The sequence below is a fragment of the Pinus tabuliformis genome, chromosome 8 (genome assembly GCF_031772625.1).
Source record: "Pinus tabuliformis cultivar Carrire ecotype Pingquan chromosome 8, CPIR1, whole genome shotgun sequence".
Taxonomy (NCBI): Eukaryota; Viridiplantae; Streptophyta; class Pinopsida; order Pinales; family Pinaceae; genus Pinus; species Pinus tabuliformis.
In genome coordinates this window covers 1572665347-1572681467 of record NC_142294.1, presented here as the reverse complement: position 1 = coordinate 1572681467, position 16121 = coordinate 1572665347, and positions in this window count along the sequence as shown.

Below are 16121 nucleotides of genomic sequence, written 5' to 3'. Positions count from 1 at the left end.
ATGCTTACAAACAGAAATGGAAATAAACCAGCTAGGGCGATGGTAGCTTATCTCTTAGAAGAGATGTGGTGGCTACATGCCTCTGAACTGTCTTACAATGAGGCTCGAAGGCCTATTTATTGTTGAGAAACAATGGAAAACCCTTCACATTCCAAAACCTAACCCTAGAAGATGAAACGCCAAATTGTGGGCCCCGTTTTTGGGTAAGTTGGTACATCAACTTCCCGAGGTCGTGAATTGGTCGTACTATCTCCGTTTGACGTGCATGATAGCCCGTTGGAAAGATCTCTCCGAGGACTACGACGAAAAAGACAACTTTTATACAAAAAAATCGTTGGCGGTAGATTTCCCAAAAAACGTCGTTTTGGGCCTCAAAACGGCTCCGGAAGTTTAGGACCCGAAAAACTACTAAAAATAGTAAGCTATGCTATAATTAAGGAAACTGGAAAAAAAAAAAAAAAAAAAAAAAAAAAAAAAAAAAAAAAAACAACTGTAAGAAGCACTAGAGGGATCCAAGTGGAATTAGCGGGTGGCCACCAATATCCACCTGGATCAACCAGATATTTGTTTTTCCTTTCAGACTAAAACTATTTATCTTCGCCTTTATATTCTCTAACTAATCATGAAGTCTAATTTTTTCTCATTCCAAGCAGTTATGCTTTTGCATCTTCAAATTCACCATAAAAAGTAGGAGGCTTGGTAGAGGGATCCAAGTGGAATTAGTGGGTGGCCACCAATATCCACCTGGATCAACCAGATATTTGTTTTTCCTTTCAGACTAAAACTATTTATCTTCGCCTTTATATTCTCTAACTAATCATGAAGTCTAATTTTTTTCTAATTCCAAGCAGTTATGCTTTTGCATCTTCTGATTTGGTCGTCTCACCATAAAAAGTAGGAGGCTTGGCTTTCTTTAATTCCTTTGGAAAATACTCCTTCCCACACCTATGATGATGTTGGCAGCGATGTCTCCTAGAAGTAGAACTAGAATAAAATCCATGTTACTAGCCCTCCTCTTAGGTGTATCCAAGAGTCTGTAGCTCTTAACTGTATCATCCATGTCCATCCTATACTTTTTTCTGAGATCAACTTCCATCTACCCCATTAGTCTTTTCTTCCTTTCTGTCTCCATGGTTAGTCCCCTACTGTCCATGCTTCTATAAATCTGAAAGACTTTGAAGAATGACTGCATTGATCTCATCTTTATTTTCTTGAGCTTTTGCAAGCCTTTCTTGGGTTTCAATCAAGCACTCATTATCAACTTTAAAGCTTATGATCTATGCCATTAGATCATCCGAATTTAAACAAGTACATAACAAATTACAGATATAACCATAAATACAAATATCCGTATTTAAATACGAATGCAACAAACTACAGATATAACCATAAATACAGAGATGCAATAGAAATAACACTTCCTTTCATTAATATCAAATACTGAAATATGCTTACAAACATAATGGAAATGAGACTAGCTCGGGCGATGGTGGCCTATCTCTGAGAAGATATGTGGTGGCTACATGCCTCTGAACTGAGTTACAATGAGGCTCAAGGGCCTTTTTATTATTGAACAATAAGAGAAAACCCTAACTCGAGGAGATGTAACACCAAGAGTTTATGGGCCCCGTTGGGGTTAGTTGGGCAACCAACTTCCCGGAGTCGTACCTTGGTCATATTATCTTTGTTTGATGCACATGATACCTCGTTGGAAATATATCTCCGAGGACTACAACTAAAAACATGATTTCAATGAAATTGCCTGAAATGAATATTGCCAAAAAAACGTCGTTTAGGGCGTCAAAACGGCTCCCGAAGTTCAGGACCCGAAAAAAATGCCAGAAATAGTAAATTTTGCTACAATTAAGGAAACTGGGGAAAAAAAGAACAATGGTGGGGGTCCAAGTGGAATAGGCGAGTGGCCACCAATATCCACTTGGATCATCAGACTTCTTAATGTATCCACTAGATCAGGAGAGTCTCCCTCTCCTTGTTGCTCAACTGATTTCTCCCATCCCAATGATCTCACTTTTGGCCTGTATGAGGAGTCATATGAATTGTATTCACCCATTCTACTCTTCATCTCTTGGCCTTCTATTTTCCTGCAACATGCCACCGTAGATAAACAAAACAAAAGGTGTAATCAAGAACATTACCTCAATTTACTTTTGGGAGGATATTGCACCTGCACAGGTCAATCCAGATTAACATGATACATAATAATATCAAGAGCATATCAGTTCATACACTCAAGATAATGATTGAACTGTAACAACAAAAATAATAAAATAATTGTTATGTGTGCTTGATAACCATATAGATCTACATAACATTTTGCATTCACCTCGAGGTCCAGTGTTGTGAAACTATTCTGATAACACTTTGTAACCCCCCCACCCCACATTTACCCACTTTTACCTACTTACTAGGGTAAACATGAGCTGAAGTTACTATGCATGACCCAACTTCCAAGATGCAGTTATGGAAATGGGGTCACTTGTCCAAACCTTACTACAACACCCATAGAAACATAATATCATTGTCATCAGAGTATCTCTCCTTGGTGATCATTTTCCCCGAGCTTAGACCACTTCTTGACCTAATTTACTCCCCATCTGCACGCATGCAGGCCTATGAGTGCAACCAAAGAACTTCAGTCGCACGCGCAACCCATCCTCTATGCGGCTATGGCCTAAAGTCCCTGATTCAGATAGTGCAACCACAAACTTGTTCCGAAATTTTTAAGGCCAACATTCACTAACTGCTTAGAATTTCCAAATAATTTGTCAACAAGATGTGTACATTTTCATGCTATGTTCTTAGGATCATTCTTTCTCAGGCTTGTCGAACACATCTGAATCATTTATACAAACACTTTGTGACTATGGTACCTGTGAGGCATGAATACATAGTTGTTCACTATTTTCATTAGTTTCTTCAGATGTTCACCAAGAAGGCTTGTTGCCCTCTCATACTAGCTGCAATAAATACATATTAGCTCTTGTAACCATATAAATCATCCAAGATCCTATCAACCACGAGCAACATTAATAACAAGAGCACATCATATAATAAGAAATATACCATGCATGTAACAAGCATTGAACCAAAATGAATCCATGGCAAACTTGTCACATAATAAACACATTAAACCAAAACTTGTGCTCATTAATATCATTAAAGAATAACACAAATTAACATATGCATAATGCCAACTAGATCAAGGACTTCCACGTACCACCCAACAATAAATTGGGTTGAACCAATTCTCTCTTCTATCCCAATCACCTCATACCATATTCCAAGTCTGAATTTGTGATTACATGGGATAAACCAAAACATAACCAAACATGGAATCTACAAGAAACCACCTCCACCCTCAAGCCATTATGATGTCACCCAACACCGAGTCTAGAAATCACCAAAACCAATACAAGGTTGGATGCCTCAGAATTTCTTCACCATACCCAGAGGAATCTTCCTGTCTCCACCCACCTATCAAGATCTTACCCGAAGAAAACCATCTCCACTCCCAACCCTTGGGATTTTCCTGATACCACCTCAACTAGGATTCAAAATCTGTTGGCAATCCAAACTCAAAAAAATAGGGAACCCACTACATCATGGCTATCTAGGAAATGGCATAAGGCAAAATTTGTCAATCTAGTCAAATCTCCATGCCAATGACGAAAAAATGACCAACAAACCAAAGCATGAACCATGCATCCAAATCATAGCAAGATAACCAAACATGAAAACTAATACCTACAAATATCCTCTTGTTGGCTGCTCTTTCCTCTGTTCTTCTTTGCACTTGCTAGCTATTGTTCAAACCTTCTTCTTGGCTACCACACAAATTCTTCATGCGCTTCTTGCTTCCCTTGCTTGTATCTTGCTTGTGTCCAAGTTTTGTTGTCTAGTGATATCTCTTGTCGTAGTGTTCTCTCTCCTTTTTTTTCCAAAGTGAATGTTGGAATGTTCATTCTTTTATTTTTTCCCTTTTTCTTCAATTTCCCTTGCATGCATACTCTTTTACTATTTTTTCTCCTTTTCTTGTCTCTTCCTCTTGCCCACCTGTTGAAGTGAATTTTCTTTCATTTTCCTTCATTTCTTTTGAATGTTTGTTTCATGTCCTTGCCGACCTGTAATAATTAATTGTCATTTATTGCCTTTTACCTCTTTCCAATGCCAATTTCCATAGCCAATAAATAACTAACCACAAGTGGTTCCCAATGTAATGTTTTCCCCCTCATTCATCTTGGAATACGTGTCCCATGACCTTGGTTTTATTTTTTCTTTTAGAATGTCCATACATTATTTATTTACATGGAATTTAACTCGAGGTTGTTACATCACCTGAGCAAGTTAATTTTCATTCTGCTTGTAAACAATTTTCCACATTAGTTATTTATTAATTGAAGTTCAATATTGTTGTATCTTTGTGTATTTGTTTAATTCAATATTTTATTTCATTCCTTCATAATTTTGGATTAGCGGTATCTTGGTGAGTGGGAATTAAAAATATTGTGGAAACGTCAACCTCATATATGTTTATTGATCTTGCTTAATATCATTCCATTTGTAGGAAAAAATCGTCACATACATATTTTTTATCACTCAAACTTGAACATTGTAAGCCCCTATGAAGTTACATGAGCTAAATATCATCCCCCCTCTTTCAACCTTTGGAAAGGCCATAGGGAAACTGATGCACCTCAAAAAGATTATCATATATCATCCACATTTCCATGGCATCCCACTGGAAACTTTTCATGAAGAATTTTGTTACCTTCGCTCCTTGAAATACTTAGAGTTAAAAGGGTGTGAGAAAATGATGTCGCTGCCTGATTCCTTCAGAAAGCTAACAAATCTCGAGCACATCAATTTGAAAAGTTCTTTTAGTGTGCAAAATCTTCCAGATGCTCTTGGGATTTTAAGTCTTCTCAAACATTTATCGTTGTGCAATTGCTCCTATTCGACCATCTCCGATTGAACACTTGGAAGCATTACCATATTAGAATTTTTGGATCTTTCATCATGCAAGAAGGTGAAATAATTGTCTTCCCAAGTTGCACAACAATGACACTTGGGAGAATTATCACTGGATGGAATGAACTTAAAAGAATTGCCAGGAGGTGTTGGAGACCTCTGGAACTCGAAAGTTATGACATTAGGATGGTATTTGTTCGGAAAGGATTTGTTGGAAGAACTACCACCTTACCCTAGTCACCTCAAGAGCTTGAATGATTTAGTAGTCACTAGTTCAAAACCGACACACCTGCTCGATTCCTTTGGACCTTTGAGTTCGTAAAAAAAGTTGAGATTATGGAAATGCGGGATAGAATACTTACCATGAGATGTTTCTATGATGAAGTCTATAGATATTTTAAGTGTAGATAAACATTTGTTGCTAGAACTTCCATTTAGAAAGGTTGAAGGAGAGATAAGGGAAAGAGAGTTGGATATCCACCGACGACGAATGCATGTTTCATCTTCGAGAGTTATGGATGCTAAGGACAAAATATTTGAGGTGGGATTTCATATGGGTGTTTTCCCCAACCCTCATACTCTAACTTTACATTCGTGTTCATAATTGAGACAAATAAGATGATTTACTAGTTTTGGGAAAACTTTAATTTCTTGACATCATCAATGTGGAAAAGTGAAAGACCTGTCGAGTTTTAAACCCTTGATATCTTTAAAGTAGTTGTGGGTTGTAGGCTGTGATGAGATGAAGAGCATAAAAGGGTTGGGGAAGCTCACAAAGCTTAAAGAACTACGTGTTCGTAAATGCCATGAGATACAAGAGCTCCCTGGTGTGGAACATGTAATGTCATTGAAGAAGCTTTATGTTGCAGGGTGTCCCAAATTAAAGTGGGTTCGAGAAGTATTGGAGCAATTGTTGCTATGACTCAAGCAAGGATTTGATGTTGAAAAGAAAATACAACAAAAAATACTTATTCAACAATGATTCATTGGTAAGTGAGTTCATTGAAGCATTTTGCATAATGTCCCAACTCCAATAATAAGTGGCCACACTCATTTTTTTTTGTAAGCTTGGTGGTACCTTTCTATTAATTTTCAGAAATGAAGTAGGTTACATCCATATGTCCATGAGTTAAGTGGCCTCAACCTACCTAGTGGGGAATTACGTTTATTGGCCACCTAACTGTAAAATATGCCATCCACAACAACAAAAAACATAATTTTGTCCAGCCATGCAATATAAACCTGAGAGACTTTATACTTCCTATTCTCTAAATAACTATAAACATAACTGATAACAAGTTTAAAACTATATGACCAAAGCATTCAAAATGAAAACCATGGGTGCACTACCACTATTCATCATCAACAGAATCCACCGGAGTGGAGTCCTTCACTGTAGAACTGGGTAACTCCGAGTGAGGTATGTATGGGATGTGCTGCTCAATCTGGCTCAATCGACCACTCTGTTGCTGCAGTTGGAACTAATTTTTTTGCAATTCTTTGGTGAAATCTGACTTCATCGAATGCCCCCGAGGGGCTGCATGCATGTCTGAAGGAACTGTTCCAGAGCTTTCGCCAGAATGCTCTTCATCATCCAGAATAGGTGCACAGTCTGCTTGTACTATGTTACTCTCCCTCGAGTATGGCCTGGATCCGGGGCCACTGCTTGCCACTCATCTAGGTCCAGATCGAAGTCTTCCACTATCTATCAGATTTCTTCTTCCCACTCTGCTATTAATTGCCTAACTGAGTTGGAGTTATTGGTGTGGTAAGCTTGGGCTGCTTCATCAATGATACACGAGGTTGGCTTGCACCCCTGTCCCGTCCTTGCTGCCCCATTGGAGGAGCTGGGTTGGCTTCCCGGAGGTGGGGCAACCTTTCTCTACCTCCCCCAACCTTGGTTTCCTCCTCCATTGTTCTTTTTCCCCTTCACTCGAGCCATTTTGTTTCCTATGTCTATCAAATGCTCTTCTCTTTCCTACACTCTTAGCTTTTCTATTGCCCAGGGCCATAGGTTGGGTGCTCGACACTACCAGCGGTCTTGCCCCCACTGCAGACCTACTTCAAATTCAAAAGACACCAATCGAGTAAGGAACCCACTCCACTGTCTGCAAGTAATTGAATGCCAACACAGGATTCTAATGCCATCATTATTGCAAGCCTTCCTTTGCCCAGTGTAGAGCTTAAATGAACAGTGTAGATCCATACCAACTATCACCATGCCATCAATACTATAGCAACAATTTCCAACATTAATTGATTTCATCAACCAAACACAATTACAAGGAATGAAGTGGGTTTCAAGCTAGCAGCAAGACTGAGCCCATCGCCTATCAAACCCTTTTCTTAGCGACCCCATACAAAATGCCTAGGCAATGGGAATCAATCTTGCTTTGTCCATAGTTAGCTTCAATTGCTCGACGTCACTCCACACCCTCCCCCAATACCTGAGATGAATACCATCCGAGCCGAGGTTCCCAACCCAGGAAATTCAAGACCACGGGACCAGACTGACCCTTAATTTGACCGACCAGGCTTCTCTGCCTTCCCCCCTCTGCCACCAGATGGTATATCTAGGTTTTCTTGAGCCCTTGACTCTCCCTTCATCGTAGCTGTTTGAATCACCCCCCCAATATTTGCAAACCCCACCCCTAGTCTACTCTTCTAGCCCCATGGGTGGGAGACTTTCACCATCCCTACGCTTGACCCCCTCTACCATGCATGCACCCATGAGAGACAAACAAATCCTGAATTCCACAGACACAGGGACAAGCAAAACTATGGACACCGACCTGACCTGGAGCCCAGCGAGGCCATGCCTCTGGCCCTTCCAAAACCTGTCACCCCACAACCCAAACACTGTCAATTCCCTGACACAAGGTTGAATACACAATGCCATTCTAACTAAAATTGCAGGATGGAGACCGATAACATACCAGGATTCGCTACCAAATTCTGAGGATGTTGACTGCCTCCAACTGTCCTGAATTCCCCTCGCCCTCCCGTTCCACATAATTGTTATCACCCACACTGCTCTCCTCAACATTCGAAACAAGGTTTTACCCTCTCCAACTGTCCTTAACACATTGCTTCCCCCATGCATTAACCCTCGCATGCTTGTCACTACCGCTCCAAATGTCTGTTGCATGCGAAGGGTGGCCATGACATTCTTAATGAACTTCATTGTTCCCTGGGCTCGTATAAGCCTACTAGGGTCAGGTCGCACCCTGATCGGGGAACTTATTTGAAAGAAACAATTTTTAAGAAGATTTCACATTTCCCCTTCAATGATCTTTTCTTTCTTCAAATAATTAAATTTTAATAAATTGTTATGTATTGTATTGTAATATTATTTTTATATAATTTGTTATAATTTATCATTATATCTTATTAGTATTTATAAATATAAATAATTGTATTGAGAGGTATTTTACTTATGGAGTTTGGAGTATGAGAAATGGTGTTACAACATGTAATTTTATATTAAAAGAAAAGAATATTTATCTTAAAAAAAAATCTAAATTAAATTTAAATTCATATTAAGTGATGAAATTTTAGGTTGATATTAATTTATCAAATTTAAATAAATACAATTTGAATTTACATTAATATAATATAAAATGGTTTGGAGAAAGGTAGTTGCACTTTGCATAGTCTCTTTGCTTTTAAAAAAATGTTAGTATATAATATCATTAAAAATTTGAAAACAATTTGTAGGTATGATCATCATGTTTGGTCAATTTGTTTCGCTTTACACAATATTTTTACTTATAATTTTTTGGTATCTTCTACAAAGCTCCATTAGTATGAATTGACCCGACTTCATTTTTATTGGTGTGGTTCTAACTATTTTATGTTTTGGTAGTTTTTGGTATGTTTTCTAGTCAAATTTGCATGAAATTTGGTAGGTATTTGTTGGATTTACAAGTTTAAGTTGTGAAGTCGGCACAATTTGTGTGATCAAAAAGTTTTTCAAGATGTTGAATCCATTTATACATTCAAAAATACATTTTAAACAACAAAAAATCATAATTTGACCAAAATTTGTTTCACCGGATTTTGGTCAAAAACCCCAAAACATAAAATAATTAAACAATGCCATCTTTACTTGCAAGACAATGCAGTAAGAAAATCCTATTGATCCCTTAGAGATAGGAAACTAATGAAAAGTAAACCATCCATTTTATATGAATAGTAATAATTTAATTTATCCGTTTATGAATGTTCAATTCGATAAGAGAGAATGACTTCTCGATGAGTATTCAATTCGATAAGAAAGAATAACTTCTCTATGAGTGTTCAATACGATAAAAAATAATAACTTTTCTTTTTAAGAAAATATTATCAATCATTATATTCCAATAAAATTGATCAAAAAAATGTGTAAAAAAGGAGAAAACATAAAATGCCATAAAATAGTTAGAATAGGCGTTTTGTTTCAATGTGAAATAGTATTTGTTTTTCTTTTAAATCGTGATGAGAATATTGTATTAAATCAAAATCTATGACTTGATCATGGCTTGTACAACATGTGAGGACAACGAAAATCCTTCGAGGCAAGCTATAATTGTAACCTCATGATGGTCCTTATTATCATTATCTATTAGCCATTTTACTATCCTAAATGGCAGAGGATCTTTGGAGGTGTAGATTCTCCAAGAGACATGTAGATATAGACAAAATTTACAATGCATATCAAACTCGCTATTAAAGAATATTTGTGAGGCAAGGGATACCATTTCTCATTAGGATTCCCACATCCAAGTTTACACCTTTATTGACAAGATCATTTGTAGTAGAATTGTTGATTCTCAACACATGAAAGAAGCTAAATACCTCCCATGATTTCCCATCTAAAAACCTCCTATTATTTCTATGAGACTCCTCGGTGAAGTAATACATCTTCCTATAACATTACTTTTCCATGGCTTTGAAAAAACATGCTTGGATTGTAGATGTCTTCCTTTATGTAGCTTTCTCAAATTTGCTATAATGGGTCATTTTTTAGACATGTGATGCTATTATTTCATCTTCTTCTTGAACCAATATATCTCGCCTACACTCATTTGTATAATTGTACAAAATTATATCCATTCCAATCTAGATAGCTTTGCATATTTCTACATCTACATCTCCCATCTAAATACCTCCCATGATTTTCCTAAGACTCATCGATCAAGTAATGTATATTCCAATAACATTTTTTGTCCCTATAAACGAAAGCATTCATTTGTTGGGCCAAATTTACCTCTTTAATTAGAGATACAAAATACATATATTTATCCAATTTTAGGATTTTGTCTTCGAGTGTTTATAATGAATCCAAACTATGTTTCAACTCTTCCAAGTTGATATCATTCTACAAAAGAATGGCTTGGGAATATGTTTGTCTTCCTCAAGGCAAAAGTTTATGTTGGAATTTTACCATTTCCTTTTCTCTACATTTTGGACTTGTGAAAATTAACCCTATCTTATTTCAAAATTCTACTATAAGCATAAAGACAAATCCAAATAATATGTAGATATGGATTAGAATTGAAATTATTTATCTCTCTATGGCTCATGGGACTACAAATGTTGCCCTTGTTATAATTTGTGATTGAAACTTTAGTGTGCCAATCATTTTAGTAGCTAGAAAAGAGTGAAATAGATCAAGAAAAATATGAGTTTCCCTAACAAAACAATTCATTTGTTGGTTGCACAGTTGGAGTTCCTTGAACTACAACATGCCTCTCTCGATTGTCTAAGGTTTTCGAATCGTAAAAAACATGAATAACTTAATAAACTTTCCAAGATGTTGACTCACATTATCAATAATTTATTGCCCTAGTAGTTTAATTTTTTCCTATAGTAACTAAAGGGTGCCAAAAGTATGAATACCACCTTGCATAGAGGAATACATCTATTCAAAAGACTATGTTAACCTAAATTGTAGTATAATTTGCTTATGAATGTACAAAATGAAGACATAGAGGTAGAAATAGCGTTGAAGACCTACTCTACACATTGAAATGAAAAAGGCCACATGGAAGGATTGCAAAGAACATATTAAAGGGTGCATGCTAGTCAAAAACCAAGAGGAGATTTGAAAAAGAAGAAGAAGATAACAAAGGATAATCATTAGCTTTGTTGTATGTTGAGATTTGTGCCCCAAGGGATGGAAACATGTTTCCCTTGAGGTACACTTGTTTCATGTTTATTTTCTCGGGTTGCTTTATGTATTTCATTGGATAGAAGTGTGTTATATATACTGTAATTTTAAATTTTAGATTCATCTCTAAGCTTGCAAGTTTACAATGGATAAAACTAGGGAACGTTGGGTTTGAAGTGATTTTTTTCCAAAGAAAAAAACTATATTTCTAATAAAAAATAAAATTACATTTTGTATGTGCTTAACGCACATAGAGTAGCTTAGCTACTTATACTCATAAACATGCAAAATTTCCCCATCTAGAATTGCATTTACCCAGATAAACTTAGTTTCTCCTTTTTTAATTTTCCTCTTTTGAACTTTTTTCCAATCCCCAGAATTTGGATTGAAAATTATAATTGTCATTTCTTCTCCTTCTAATTTTAATGGCACTTCTTTATCTAAGTCATAACTATGAGATGAATATGTTTGCTTTGTTCCGGTTGCTCCTTGGATGTTGAACATTTCCTCATGTTGTTTTTGTGGAACCTGGATCACTGTTAAATTATTGGCTTTCTCAACATGACTTTCATGATCATTTTGCTTCTTTTTTCTCTCCTCCACTTGGGAACCTTATTGCTTATGTTATTTTGCTTGTTGACAATTCTCGTCCATTTATTCGCCTTCGTCTTTTGAAAGTTTGAGGTGAATTTATTTCAAGTAACAATTTAATTTATAGGAAATTAAAATTGCAATAGAGATTGCTCGATCCATTATATATAAATTTGGTAGGTATGTTATTACCAATGATTTCCCCAATGGATGTAAAGGATCATTGTAAAAAATGCACTTCAATGTTGTGAAATTGCGGAATATAACATAAGATGTAACTGTTGAAGAATCTAGGGCAATTAGGAGTAGAGTGGTTCTTTGTGACTATATAACAATTTGTGAAGTCTTTTTAAAATTTGTCTTTGTTAGCTTAATATTCTTCTTTGCTTATTAATGCATGTGTGTGTGCTTCATCAAACTGCTATCAAAACATAAAACATGAACACAAAATGTTGGCGCTTTGCTAGGGCCAAAACCTCTCTTATCTTGAGAGGAAAACCCTTCGATAAGTTTTCTCTTATTGAAGCTTCTTTCTTGATCAATGACAAACCTTGGACCCTTGAATAGAAGATCCTCCAAGCACAAGTCAAGTCCTTCTTTTTCTTTGCACTATGTTTCCCCGACACTTTGTCCACCTCCTTCTGGCACTTCGTTCTTCCTTCCACTGTTAGTAGATCTTTTAGAAGAGATACTTAGTGATATCCTTCACCTAAGGATACTCATTCATTCTCTTTATCATTTGAGTTCCTCCTTGATGTATAATGGTAGACTTAGTGTGACAACACAACAACCCTAATTCTGCACATGTGAGAGGTACCCTAGGGAATTAGGGTCCTTTTACCTTCGATAGAGAGAGAGTCTTCTTCGCTTGACTTGAGAGGCGTTGTAGGCCTAATTTCTAACCCAAACAATGATGAACATGTGACTATGACCTTACTGTTCATATAACTAGATTTCAGAGATGTGAAGGCGTTTCCTTTAGAGGAGTGGAAAACCTCTCTATATATAGGATTGTCCCTCCTTTAAACCGACTTGTAGGCCGACTTGACTTCCTTTGTTGCGATGGATGCTTTTAATGGTGCCATTGCTTCTTTTGATGGTATCTTTGCTAGGAGGAGACTTGACCTTGCTTGGAGGTGATTTCTTTGACTCTTATACACAATGTAACACACCCTTAAGGTCTTTACCATAATTATTTTGACCTTTTGATTTACCTATAGCACTTTAACATGTGCTAGACCTACTTCAATGAGCAACAAACTCATTGACATATATCATAAAAACAATATTTCTTTTCTTGAATAAATAAAAATATCAAAAGTACATTTTTGAAGACCGAACCTAGTTACATTTCCTTCAACACTCCCTCTTAACTAGGGAGGTATTCATACAACATTACAAGGTGTTTGGCTTTGTTTCAATCTTGAAGAATTCACATAAGAGAAACCAGATTTGCAATCCATCTGTTATAGCATCATAATAACCAACATTGTTTCCACATCAAGGCCTTGAATGACAACTCTATCTCTCAATATATCATAGACACAATGTTAGTGAGAACTTTGACTTATAGACACCTTAGTCATTGTCTCTCAAGGTACATACCCACCCGGGTGTTCCCTGAGTATGACCTTCTAGGACTATTATTGTCTTGGGTTCCGAGCCCTCAAAGAATATCAATCCTCTTGCCTACTCTTGTATTGGATGCCCTACACATCCTCAAAGAGTATTAGATGCTATATGATTACCTAATCCTCCCATTCTTTTTTCCCAAGTGAAGACAAAAATGTTTTATCTACCTTGTGTTTTCCTTTCCATTTATGGCCTTCACCTAGATGTACAACTTTTTGTCCTGGTCTAGTGCATGACACATGAAATGGAAAACAAAAATTTCACTCCTTTGTAATTAGGGGTGATCCAAAAGTCCCTCTTGATCAGGGACTTGTCAAAGCTCCCTCTTAACTAGGGACTCTTTCATTCATCAACAACTTCTTTTTTGTGGGTCCTTTAGCTGCTTGATCTCCTTCCTTTCTTTGATGTCATGAAGTCTTTGTTCAAACTTCTTCTAGGTAGGGCACCATCCATCTATCAATTTCCTTCCTGGTTTGTCATGTCATTTCTTCCTTTGTGGAAAGTGGCTTTCTTGCCATACATCAGGTTTCTTTGTCATCTGGCTACTTATTTTTCATTTGTCCATGCTTCAGAATACTCTTCTCATGGATGCATTGTTTACATGCTTCGACCTAGTAGCCCATCATGACTTCATCCTGATATTGCTCCAACATTAAATCATGCTTTTGCTGGATGACTTCTTCATTGTGACATCTTCATAGAGTATAATCAATTATCTGCATCTTTCATATCTCCAAGGCCTTCATAGGTGTAAAGGGTCCTTCCTTCCTTTGTCAGAGTTATCATACCTTCTTTCAAGGGATATCTTCAATGGTTCTTTATCAGATAATGATTCTTTGTGATCATGGTGTTCTTCACATGCTTGATCTCTTTCTTCATTTGCTTCTTCTTGGATATATTGGTCAACTACCTTATGCTCCTTGTGAGAACAATTCTTCATTACTTGCTCCCTGGACTAGTAAGCATTTCTTCTTACTTCTTAGTCATCAATCTTATACTCCTTATGTGAGCATATCCTTTTGCTGACCTTCATTGCTTTGTAGTGCATGCCTTCGAGTATGTCCTTCGTGAAAGATATTCTTTCATAATTGATCATGTTATAGAACTATTTCCATGACTCAATAATATACATGTGATAACATGACTAGACTTTGATGCATACATACCTCGTCTTGATTCTCCTCTGATCATCTTAGCTTCATTTGGTTGTCCTTGGTGTGGCCCTTCTTGCTTCATCTTAGCTTGCCTGCATATCATCCTTTTCTTGAATCCCATGAATGGGACTCCCAATGAGACATCTACTTTGGTTCACGAACCTTCTTTTGAAGATTCCATCATATGATCTTAAAGACCCTTGCCTTGCAAATGTTTCTTTTCTTTTGATGATGGAGGTCTTCTAAGATTCTTAATCATGATCAATTTTCTTTCATCGTGGATGAGGTCCTATGCTCCTTCTACATGAATATCTTGAGCTACATCTACCATGCTCCTGTATTCTAGAAAATATTTCTAACCATGCAGTTTTTCTCATTATAAATGCTACTTCTACATGAGTGTCCATAACTCTATGTACTTCATGCTTCTAGATTCTAGAAGATGTTTCTAGCCATGCAATTTTTTATTTTATTCCTACGTGCTCCTATGCTACTCAAAACCTTGAAAGAAGACTTTAAGTAAAGAGTTTGACTTAGTCATAGTAGAGATTCAGAGGACCTTCCTTATTTTGCTTCTTTTCTTCTTCTTTCACCTCTTGAGTCATGTGAGCTTCCTCCCTTTTTCTTTTGTTGTTGTTGTCCTTCTTAAGCTTAGGATAATTCCTTTTGTAGTGTCCATATTCTTGGCATCCATAACATTGGATTTTGGACATATCTTTGTTGTTTGTTCTTCGTGGACTAAATTTGCTAAATTTTCCCTTTGTCTTGGCCATGGTAGCAAATTCTTGCTCCTTTGATCCCACATCTTCCTTTGCTTTAAGTTCGGTTTCCTTTGTTTTGCATAGAGACCACATTTCACTGAGTGTGGTTGCTTCCTTCTTGGCATATATGCTTGATGTGAAGTTGCCCCAATCCTCAGGTAGAGCATTGAGTACTACAATTGTCATTTATTTGTGAGACATGACTTCCCCAAGCTCTTGAAGTTGATCTCTCATCTCAGAGATCTTCATGAAGTAGGGAGTTATCCCTTCCTTTGATATCTTCATCTTGTACAATTCATTCCTTAGAGATATCACTTCTTCGGCTGTGGATACCGAGAATAGCTCTACTAGCTTATCATAAATTTCTTTTGATGTCTCAAATGTGGGGACATAAGGAATGAGAGAGTCTTTGATGGATTCTATTAGAATCCTTTGAGTTCTTGTCTCATCCTTATTATACTTGGCTAAGGCTTGAGTTTTTTCCTTAGCAGGGATAGTGATATTCCCTTTGACATGTTCTAGAAGTTCATTCTCCTTGAGAAGTAAATCAATCCTCTTCTTCCATGCAAGAAAGTTATCGATACCTACAAATTTGTTGTTTTCCTTGCAAAAAGACATTGATGTATATTCAGAAGGGGACATATACTTACTTGTTATATTTTGAAATGTAGTTGAATTATTTTCTCCTTGAAGTCTTGATGGCTTGCTTTCCTTGAATCTTGATGTTTATCAAGATGTCTTCTCCAAGTAGGTTGCTTGATGATGAGACTTGCTTGATGATTTGTGGCTTGATGTAGGTTCCTCTTTGATCTTCTCTTCTTTGTAGGTGCCTTTATATAGGGC